General features: G+C 34.6%; 1 protein-coding gene and 1 long non-coding RNA gene across 7 annotated transcripts in view; one reads left to right on the top strand and one right to left on the bottom strand.

Annotated features, from left to right (window-relative positions):
• The window catches only part of LOC106872134 (protein Gawky), a 116,742-nt gene extending 114,496 nt beyond the window's left edge, over nt 1-2,246 (bottom strand). Inside the window, exon 1 of one of the 6 annotated variants that reach the window (XR_008263464.1) lies at nt 1,445-2,227. The gene's annotated coding sequence lies outside the window, so the exon portion shown is untranslated. Of the gene's footprint in view, nt 1-1,444 lie in introns of all 6 variants that reach the window. The other 5 variants (XM_052965656.1, XM_014919006.2, XM_052965657.1 and 2 more) reach the window with 5 other exon arrangements.
• A 348-nt stretch (nt 2,247-2,594) lies between these two features.
• Nucleotides 2,595-8,542, top strand: part of LOC106872133 (uncharacterized) — a 20,560-nt gene continuing 14,612 nt past the window's right edge. The window contains exons 1-2 of the long non-coding RNA XR_001409740.2: nt 2,595-3,114; nt 6,945-7,059. This is a non-coding gene — a long non-coding RNA (uncharacterized LOC106872133). The remainder of the gene's footprint in view (nt 3,115-6,944; nt 7,060-8,542) is intronic.

The following is an 8,542-nucleotide window of genomic DNA, read 5'->3' as shown; positions in this document are numbered from 1 at the left end:
TAATTTGAATTTTTTATAAATTGATTTTAATTGAGTTTTTACCTGTAATTTTGGATTTTGTCCCTATTATATATATATATATATATATATATATATATATATAGATAGATAGATAGATAGATAAACATACATATAAGGAGATACATCTTATATAAGTGATAGCATATATGAGCCAACGACCTACTCTCGCTGTGGGAACTATATCTGCTAGAAATAGCAGCCTAATTTCTCATAAACCAACACTGTGCTTTCAAAAAAGTAAAAAAAAATTAAAAAAAAGACACATTCTATACTATTTATTGCCTTGGATACACTCTTCCTGAACAACAACACCAAGACATAAAAGACGAACCTAATGAATGGTTCTGATCATAAATCTGCTCGATCAGGGCCAACTTGAGGCTAAAACAACGACGACGACAGTAAAATCTCATTTGTTTCAAATTACATAGTATATATTATTAACCATATATATATATAAAAAAATATTGAGAAAAAATGTTATGAGTAATAAGTATAACTCGACAATTCGTGCTCGAATACTTTTAGAGATACGAAAAAAAAAATGCAGCAGACATTTTAAACACCGAAGATAAATCAAGACAGACGTTCTTGATGGCTGCCGTTATTATTATTATTGTTGTTGTGGTTGATGTATTTATTTTTCAAATTACATTATTCTTTAATCAATGTAAACACCATAGCTTGAATAATGGAGAGTTGAAAACTGGGAAAAGTGCAGAAAATGTACATTTCAAGAATGTAATAAAGAGGAAGAATTGGAGTAAGAGAAAGAGGTAGAGATATAATGAGAGTAGGAGGGGAGTAAAGATAAAGGGAGAAAGAGTGAAAAAAAATATAGAACAGTAACGACGAAAAAATATAAAAAGTGAAGAGTCAAATGAGAAGAGAGAGATAGAGAGTAAGTAAATAGAGAGAGGAAATGAGACAGATCGTAAGTAAATAAAGAGAAAATGAGAAAGAGAGTAAGTAGAGAGGAAAATGAGAGAAAAAGCATAAGTAAATAAAGAGAAAATGAGAGAGAGAGTAAGTACGGAGGAAAATGAGAGAAAAAGTGTAAGTAAATAAAGAGAAAATGAGAGAGAGACAGACAGTAAGTAAATAGAGAGGCGGAGAAGGAAAGAGAAATCAGAGGAATAGGAAGAGAGAAAAAGAAAAATGGTGAAAATTAGAGAGGGGGGTGTGAATGAAAAAAGAAAGTATAGAGATAAGGACGAGTAGAGATAGACAAGAGGTGGTAGAAATAAATAATTAACAGGAAACAAACCAAAATAATTAAAAAAAAACATACCTATTCGATGCACTTATATAATTAACAAGCGTATTGAATAAATGTAAATACACAACTACATCAACACACAAACATATATATTTTTTAAAAATCTTATGTATTTATAAAATATTATTATTTATTATGACTTACCTTCAAAAGGAGTTGTTTTTAATGGCCGATTAATGTTGTTTTTTTTGTTTGTTTTGTTTTTAATTTATAATATACCCTGCAAAATTGCACTTTATCACAGAATCTGCTTGGTGGGGGGGAAAACTATACAACACACACACGAGCTTATGTTTGTGGTAATTTTTGTTACTTGCTTTTTTTTGTTTGTTTATGTTTTTCTATCCCTTTCGTGGATTTATTAATAATAATAATAATAATAATAATAATTTGTTGTTGATATAGTTATAACTGTTGTTTGTGTTTGCATTTGTTTATGTTAGTTGATTGATAAATGATAGGTTTTGTTTGTTTGTTTGTATTTCTCCTGTCTTCTTTTCCACTCTGTCGTTTGTTTTGTTTTTTTTTTTTGTTTTTTTTTAATAATATTTTCTCTTTTTCAAATATTTTTTTTTTTTGGTTTTAAAGAGTCAAAATAGAGTTATCTACATAGCACCGGAGCTGAGAGATTAATAATAATATTGCCGAAATATACAGATTCTCACAGTATTTGAGCTGTACTAACAGGCCCGTTTGGGAGGCCAAGTTAGGCAGCAGACTCATAACGAAGTGAACCCCGTCTTTCAAGAATACGTGGAGATCGATGCAACTGCGCAATCTCGAACAACCAGCCGGGTCACGTGTCGGACTATGACTAGACTATTACTACTGCCACCACCACCACCACCACCATCATTATATCCGCTAATACCTCCGCCGTCCCCAACACAGCAGCACTGTCGCTGACACTACTACTACGGCTGCTGCCGTTTCTGTTTATTGCTGCATGCATGCTGCTACTACTACTACTACTACTACAGTAGTATTGTTACTGTTACTGCAGTTACAGCTAACATTCTACTGCTGTTGTTACTACTACTACTACTACTATTACTACTACTGTTACTGTCTCTGCTGCTGATGATGATAGCTGCTGGCTGCTGCTGCTGCCTGTTTTCTGTTGTTGCTGTTATGACTACTGCAGCTGTTATTGCATTCTTAGTTATCATCATCATCATCGTCGTCGTCGTCATCATCATCAGTAGCAGCAGCAGCAGCGATCGTAATGCTGTGTTTTGACGTTTTAATGTTTATTAACGCTATTGGTTTCTTTCTTACATGAGGCACGAAGCCCGAGACATTTGAAGGAGGTGGGGGTGGTAGATTTGTTGTTATTGCTGCTTAGCTTCAGGACAGCCCTAATCGAGTAGAACTCTTAAAGATGTATATTATCAAAGGCGTTCCAGCCGTGTATATCTCGTCCAATTTTTAAACCATGGACTATATTAACCAATGTATCCCTTTATATTCAAAATAACAGGGTGTAATTTTAGAGACATTTTGTTGTTATTTCTAACAAGTTGAGCAATATGCATAGAGAAGCTTCGGAAAGGCTTCCTAGTAGAGGTAATATGTAGCATATATGCCTCTCTCAGAAGCATTATTTATGACGTAATTGTAGAAACGGTGAAGCGTTGCACTAAATGGCTTTACTGTATTTAAGTTTTGCCTCTCTGTGTTCCATGTTTCAATCCTCCCAGTGTTAAATCCATTCCTTTTTCAACAATCGGGAATAATTACAAGTGAAATGCTGAAGTTTCGATCGGGTCGACTCTAACCCTCCCTTAAATTTATATGCGTGGGCTTAAGCCAATGTAAGCAAATTGTTATTGAAAATTGTTTCTTTCTTGGGTACAAGATCAGAAATTAAATCGATTCCAGTACTTTATTGGTCTGGTACTTTATTTTATCAATCTTGGACAGTGGGAGTGGGCAGAGAAATAAAAAGGTAAAGTCGACCGCGGCAGGATTTGAACTCAGAACGTAAAGGACCTACTGTAAACGCCTGCAGTTAGGAAACATTAACGACAATTTATTATTTCTGTAAGGGATCCTAGATGTGAATGGAATTCTATATTAGGAGACCAAGAATACCTCTCCCCCACGCCACACTCGCTTCCAGTACTTGACTGATACTAGGTTATCGACCCCGTAATAATAAATAATACATTTTTTCTTGCTGATTTTTCTTCAGCTACAGTCGCCTAGTAATGATTCCCTGCTGCTTCTCTGGGAAGAGAGAACCCTACTTTATCACTCTAATATTCTATATATTTTATATATTTATATAAAACTGTGTTTACATTGCATCACAACCACACTTCTATGTTTACACGTTAATTTGCATAGCATCTCATTGTGTACTTTATTATAATGTTCTATTTTTGTTGCTAAAGAAGAAATGTTTACCATTCGTAATATTCTCATCGTCGACGACGTTGCCTCTGTTACTGTTAATCATAATGATGCTGTTTCTGCTGTTCTTGGTTTTATCATTGTTAACAATGATTAAAACAATGATGACCATTGCGATAATGGGTTTTGATTACATTCCACATAATAAAGCATAGTGCTAGCAATTCTGTTGTCATTTGTTTATTTATCTAGTTATCATTATCATCACCCCCATCGTCGCCATCATGTTTTTAATTTATGTTTATATATTGCACTTAAATATTTATAGATCTATATTATATATTTCTCCCTTTTTTCTTAGTTTTAGGATTGTTTTTCTTTCTCTTATCCCCAATATTCCAGTCTTGTTGGACTAGTTAGAGTTGTGGGCATGGTCCCACCTACGCAGAAATAAATAAATAAAACAGTACTCGGTAGAAAAGAGGTAGGCTTTTGATGAGGCTACCACCAACGTTTTCAAACCCCAATTATTGGTATTTTACATTGTTTCAATTATTCATGGTATTTCAGAAAGGCCTGAAATTCAAATCTCGTAATTTCTAACAACATTTATAGTGTTATGTCGCTAGAAGAAACATAGTTTTGACATGAACCAAAGAGAGAGCCCTCACGTAGTCGCTCAATCTGCTAGAAATAGCAGCCATATCTCCTCTTCTAATGACACTCGACCGTCTTAAAGAAAGGGGTTGCATATCCATGATAATGTAGTTCTGGATATACTGTCTCATACTAATAAAGACTGGATAACCACTGCTTGAATGCTTTTGATCATAGCTGACCAGAAACTAAACGACAACAACATACTCGGTATTCGTGATAGAATAGTCGGTAGAGAATCAGACTAGATGCTTCAAATTTTGCTTCGATTGCTTTACATTCACCAGTCATCGATAAAATTAAGTTCAGAACGTTCAATTTCCATCTCCTAAAAAACAAAAAAAAATATGTATTCGCACCGTAGTTGTTATGATATATCTTCACTATAGCCCTAATCGAACAACCTTATGAACAAAGGCGTTCCAGACTTGACAATCTGATTTTTTTTTTGTATGTTCGTGAGGACGACATCGTCTGAAGTGTCCTTCCAGAGTAACCCGGTAGGGATTTGGTTTCTATCTCTTTTATACATCGAAGTGAAACGAATGCGTAAAACAGCGATTTCTTGTGTTAGGTTAGCGAAAACGAAGTCTTATATTTGGAAATATTTACAATGTTCATAAATTAGCCATTGGCATAAGGGTCGCAACGCAACGTTTAGTATAAACAAAAATTGGGAAACAATTCTCGAGAAAACTATCAAATGTAACATGCGCCCCATTGGAAGATACTTGAAAAAGGACTGCGGAGGATTATTGATTTACTAAAATGGATTATGATGGGAAAAGTTTGTTAGCCACTGGCGTAGAGTCGTGATCATTACGAGAATAGCTGTAAGGCAAGTTGTCTTGGTGTGTAGAATCTTCGACCTAGTTTCAGTTCTCAAAAAAAGGCAGCTTGAGGCGACTTCACTTCGTTTAATATCGATGGGATGGGTATGGACCCTACGACGTGATGTTAATTCTCAGTGTAACTATGAAATATTGTGAATTACCCATGAAACAAGATAAACTTATCTCAGAACCCCAAGGGACGGGACACCAGTTTTTTTTTCCAGTGCTGTGTTTACCATTGATATGAATGGTACAGCTGTATGTATGTATGTATGCATGTATGTATGAAGACCTAGTGGTTAGAGTGCTGCATTCACGATCACTAGATCGTGGGTTCGATTCCCGGACCTGGCAGTGCATTGTGTTGTTGAGCAGAACACTTTTTTTTTCACGTTGTTCGGTGGTCATTTTGACATCTGACGTGTGGCTCACTTGCGCACCTGTACATGCAATGTCGATTTGACAGAAGGAGTGAGCTAATGTGCAACTCCTACATCTGATCACAATTAACAATTCATTTGAGCAGGTCAATGAATAAAAACTGAACACTCATACGTCGTCTTTGACGGGAGGTTCCATCATCGTATCTGTGTGCGTGTGTATGTGCGCGCGCGCATACATTTATTCTCCTTTGTTATCCAAATTCATACCAACAGACACTCAGTTATTTCTCGTACACGTACACACACACAATTTTAATTGAGGAAAACAGAAGTCAAATTAATGCTACGTACGTTTCGGTAAACGGACGATTCATGCAATAAATTTACTGTTCATTCACTTCTTCAGATGTTATAATTTGAATCATAATTTACTTATACGTATAAGTGAGTGTGTGCGTGTGTGTATACATACATACACTAACGGGCAATTTTCACAATAGAATGCCTTGGCAGACTTTCGGAATAGCACACCCTCATAAATTGGATTTTCTCCGTTTTGACGGGGATTTTTCAAATTCATTTTTTTCACCACACTCATGTAAATGATGGGAGATGGGGGAAGCTTTTTACGAAACAATTTTTGAAAATGTATGTATCTCCCTCCCTCGCTTCCACTTTTTTCCGATTTTGTCCTGTTTCCTCCCTCCCCACATTATGTACTTAAAAACAATGGGAAAAACCTTTTCGGTAAAAAAAATATTTTGAAAATTTATGAATTTTTCAAGCCCCACTCAATATTGATTTTGGATTTGTTTTTTTGTTTTTGTTTTTTTGTACTACGCACTTTAAAACGGTGGGAGAAGCCTTCAAGGTTAAAAACAAATTTTGGGGGAAATCGGCGATCTTCATTACAATCCTCACTTCCTTTATTATCAAACAGAAAAGGAAACCTGATTTAAAAGCAACACTGATAAATGTTTTCAATTTCTTCATTAATCCTGCCCACCCCCCATAAATCCTAAAATTTGGGTTTTTTTCCGACTGTTTTTTTAATTGTAGTTTTAAAACACGGACCGTCCAAATCTGCAGTTTGTTTCTGTTTATAATTTCAAAATAATTTTCAGACGAAAAGGTGTGTGATTTAAAGGATATTTAGCTGTTGTTTCTAGCACATCCCACAACTACCTGATACCTTCCTCGTTTCTTTGTCACTCTGACATGCATTGATGTTTTTCAATATTTTTATCACTATAAACACATTTGTGATTCAGTGGTCCATTGTTGAAATTTAAGCAACAACAGAAAATTTTGTTATTTAAATCTTTAACCCCACCCCGCATAAAGTAAAAATTTTCAAATTTTGTATATTGATGTACTTTTTCCTGCTGAATCCATTTCGTGATTCATTTATTCCAGAAAAATTTTAGAAAAATGTTACAGAGGTTTAAAGTTTGATCATGTTTACCCAATCAGAAAACAGGATTTGGAACCAAGCATCTTGTGCGTGATAGCTGTGTATCATAAAATGAAAGTAAGTAAACGTTACTTGACGAAGTTTTAAATAAAATGAAAGTAATGTGTGATAATACGTATATACCCAGAGAGAGAGAGAGAGAACTCTAGGTCTGAAATTTTCAGCGGTTGTAAACATATGTCTAGGTAAATGTTAAAGAATTAGAAAACTCAACAAATACCTGATTTTTCCAGCCTTATGATTTAAGTTTAAGGAGGATAACTCCTTTATCTTTTTTATTTTTTACTTTTCATTTTCCGCTTTTTAATCTTTCACGTTTTCTATATGATTCCTTCTCAACTTTTTCCGTTTCTTCTCTCATCCAATTTTTAATTCGTTATGATACATGATTTGTGCCTGATGAATATGTTTGAGGTATTTCTCAACACATGAAACTATTAGTAGCACATAAAAACATGTATTGTGTCTATTAAATAATATTTATTTCCCACCAGATGGAGTACTTTCTTTTGTTGATCTTACCATCACGGAACAGTAAATCATATGTGCGCGCGCGCGCGCGCACACACACACACAGTAATTTCCACGACCTCAGCGGTCTATTGGCGCAAATCAGTCAATGTTGTTGACTGTATTTTAGCTAAAGCTATGGCCTTGATGATGTATGTCCAGAGTTGTCTCCCTTAGGTATTTCCCATTAATAACGTCTAAAGAGCTAAAAACATCAATGTCTGGGAATCCAGCAGGAGGCGACAGATATAGTGACTCTACACCTTTTTTTTATCATAAGAGAGAATATTTCTCCGCGGTAACTGTAGAGAATTTGCTTTTAGAAGTCGAAATATGTCACAAATATATTTTAACTAACCTAAAGTCCGCTTATGCCTAAACACTGCTTGGCGTTGATATTACTAATATATATATATGTATGTATTTAAGGTATAATCCCAAAGAGCAGGTATGCTCCAAGACAAGCTGCATAGCTTGTCACTGCTAAGTATTGTAACCGATTTGTCACGCCATGTTGATTTTTGAGGACTTGAGGAAAGAGTTTTCAATTAATAAATTCTAAAAAGAAATAAAGAAAGTTTTTAAAGTTTATAAGTTGGCAACAATAAGCATTGCTTGGCATGTTTTATCCTTATTTGTTGAAGTATGTACATTACTATTAAAAACAAAAACAATAGAATTTCCGTTTCCAAATGTAACGCTATTGTCAATTGCTGTAGAAAGAATCATATTCAATAAAATTTTTAATTTTCCTTCTTTTTTTTTTTTTAGCAATTTTTAATAAATGAAAAAAATTAACATTTTCCCTGTTTAATCTAGTTCTCCCGTTATAAAAGGGAGTTTCGTGTATTTGTTCGCTGTCTCGCTAAAGAATCAGAAAACTGTCAAAGAACAAATAAAGAGTGAATGAGTGACAGTCGAAAAAGTAAAGTGTTTCTTTGTCACGTTTAACCGGGATGGAAGTGGACTGGAGCAAGTGTAACAAAGAGTGACAGGTATTATTCACAGCTGTATTTTCATTCACACACAC

This window comes from Octopus bimaculoides, chromosome 2 (assembly GCF_001194135.2).
Source record: "Octopus bimaculoides isolate UCB-OBI-ISO-001 chromosome 2, ASM119413v2, whole genome shotgun sequence".
Taxonomy (NCBI): domain Eukaryota; kingdom Metazoa; phylum Mollusca; class Cephalopoda; order Octopoda; family Octopodidae; genus Octopus; species Octopus bimaculoides.
Note: the sequence above shows the minus strand (reverse complement) of the source record. Positions and strands in the feature narration are given on the sequence as shown.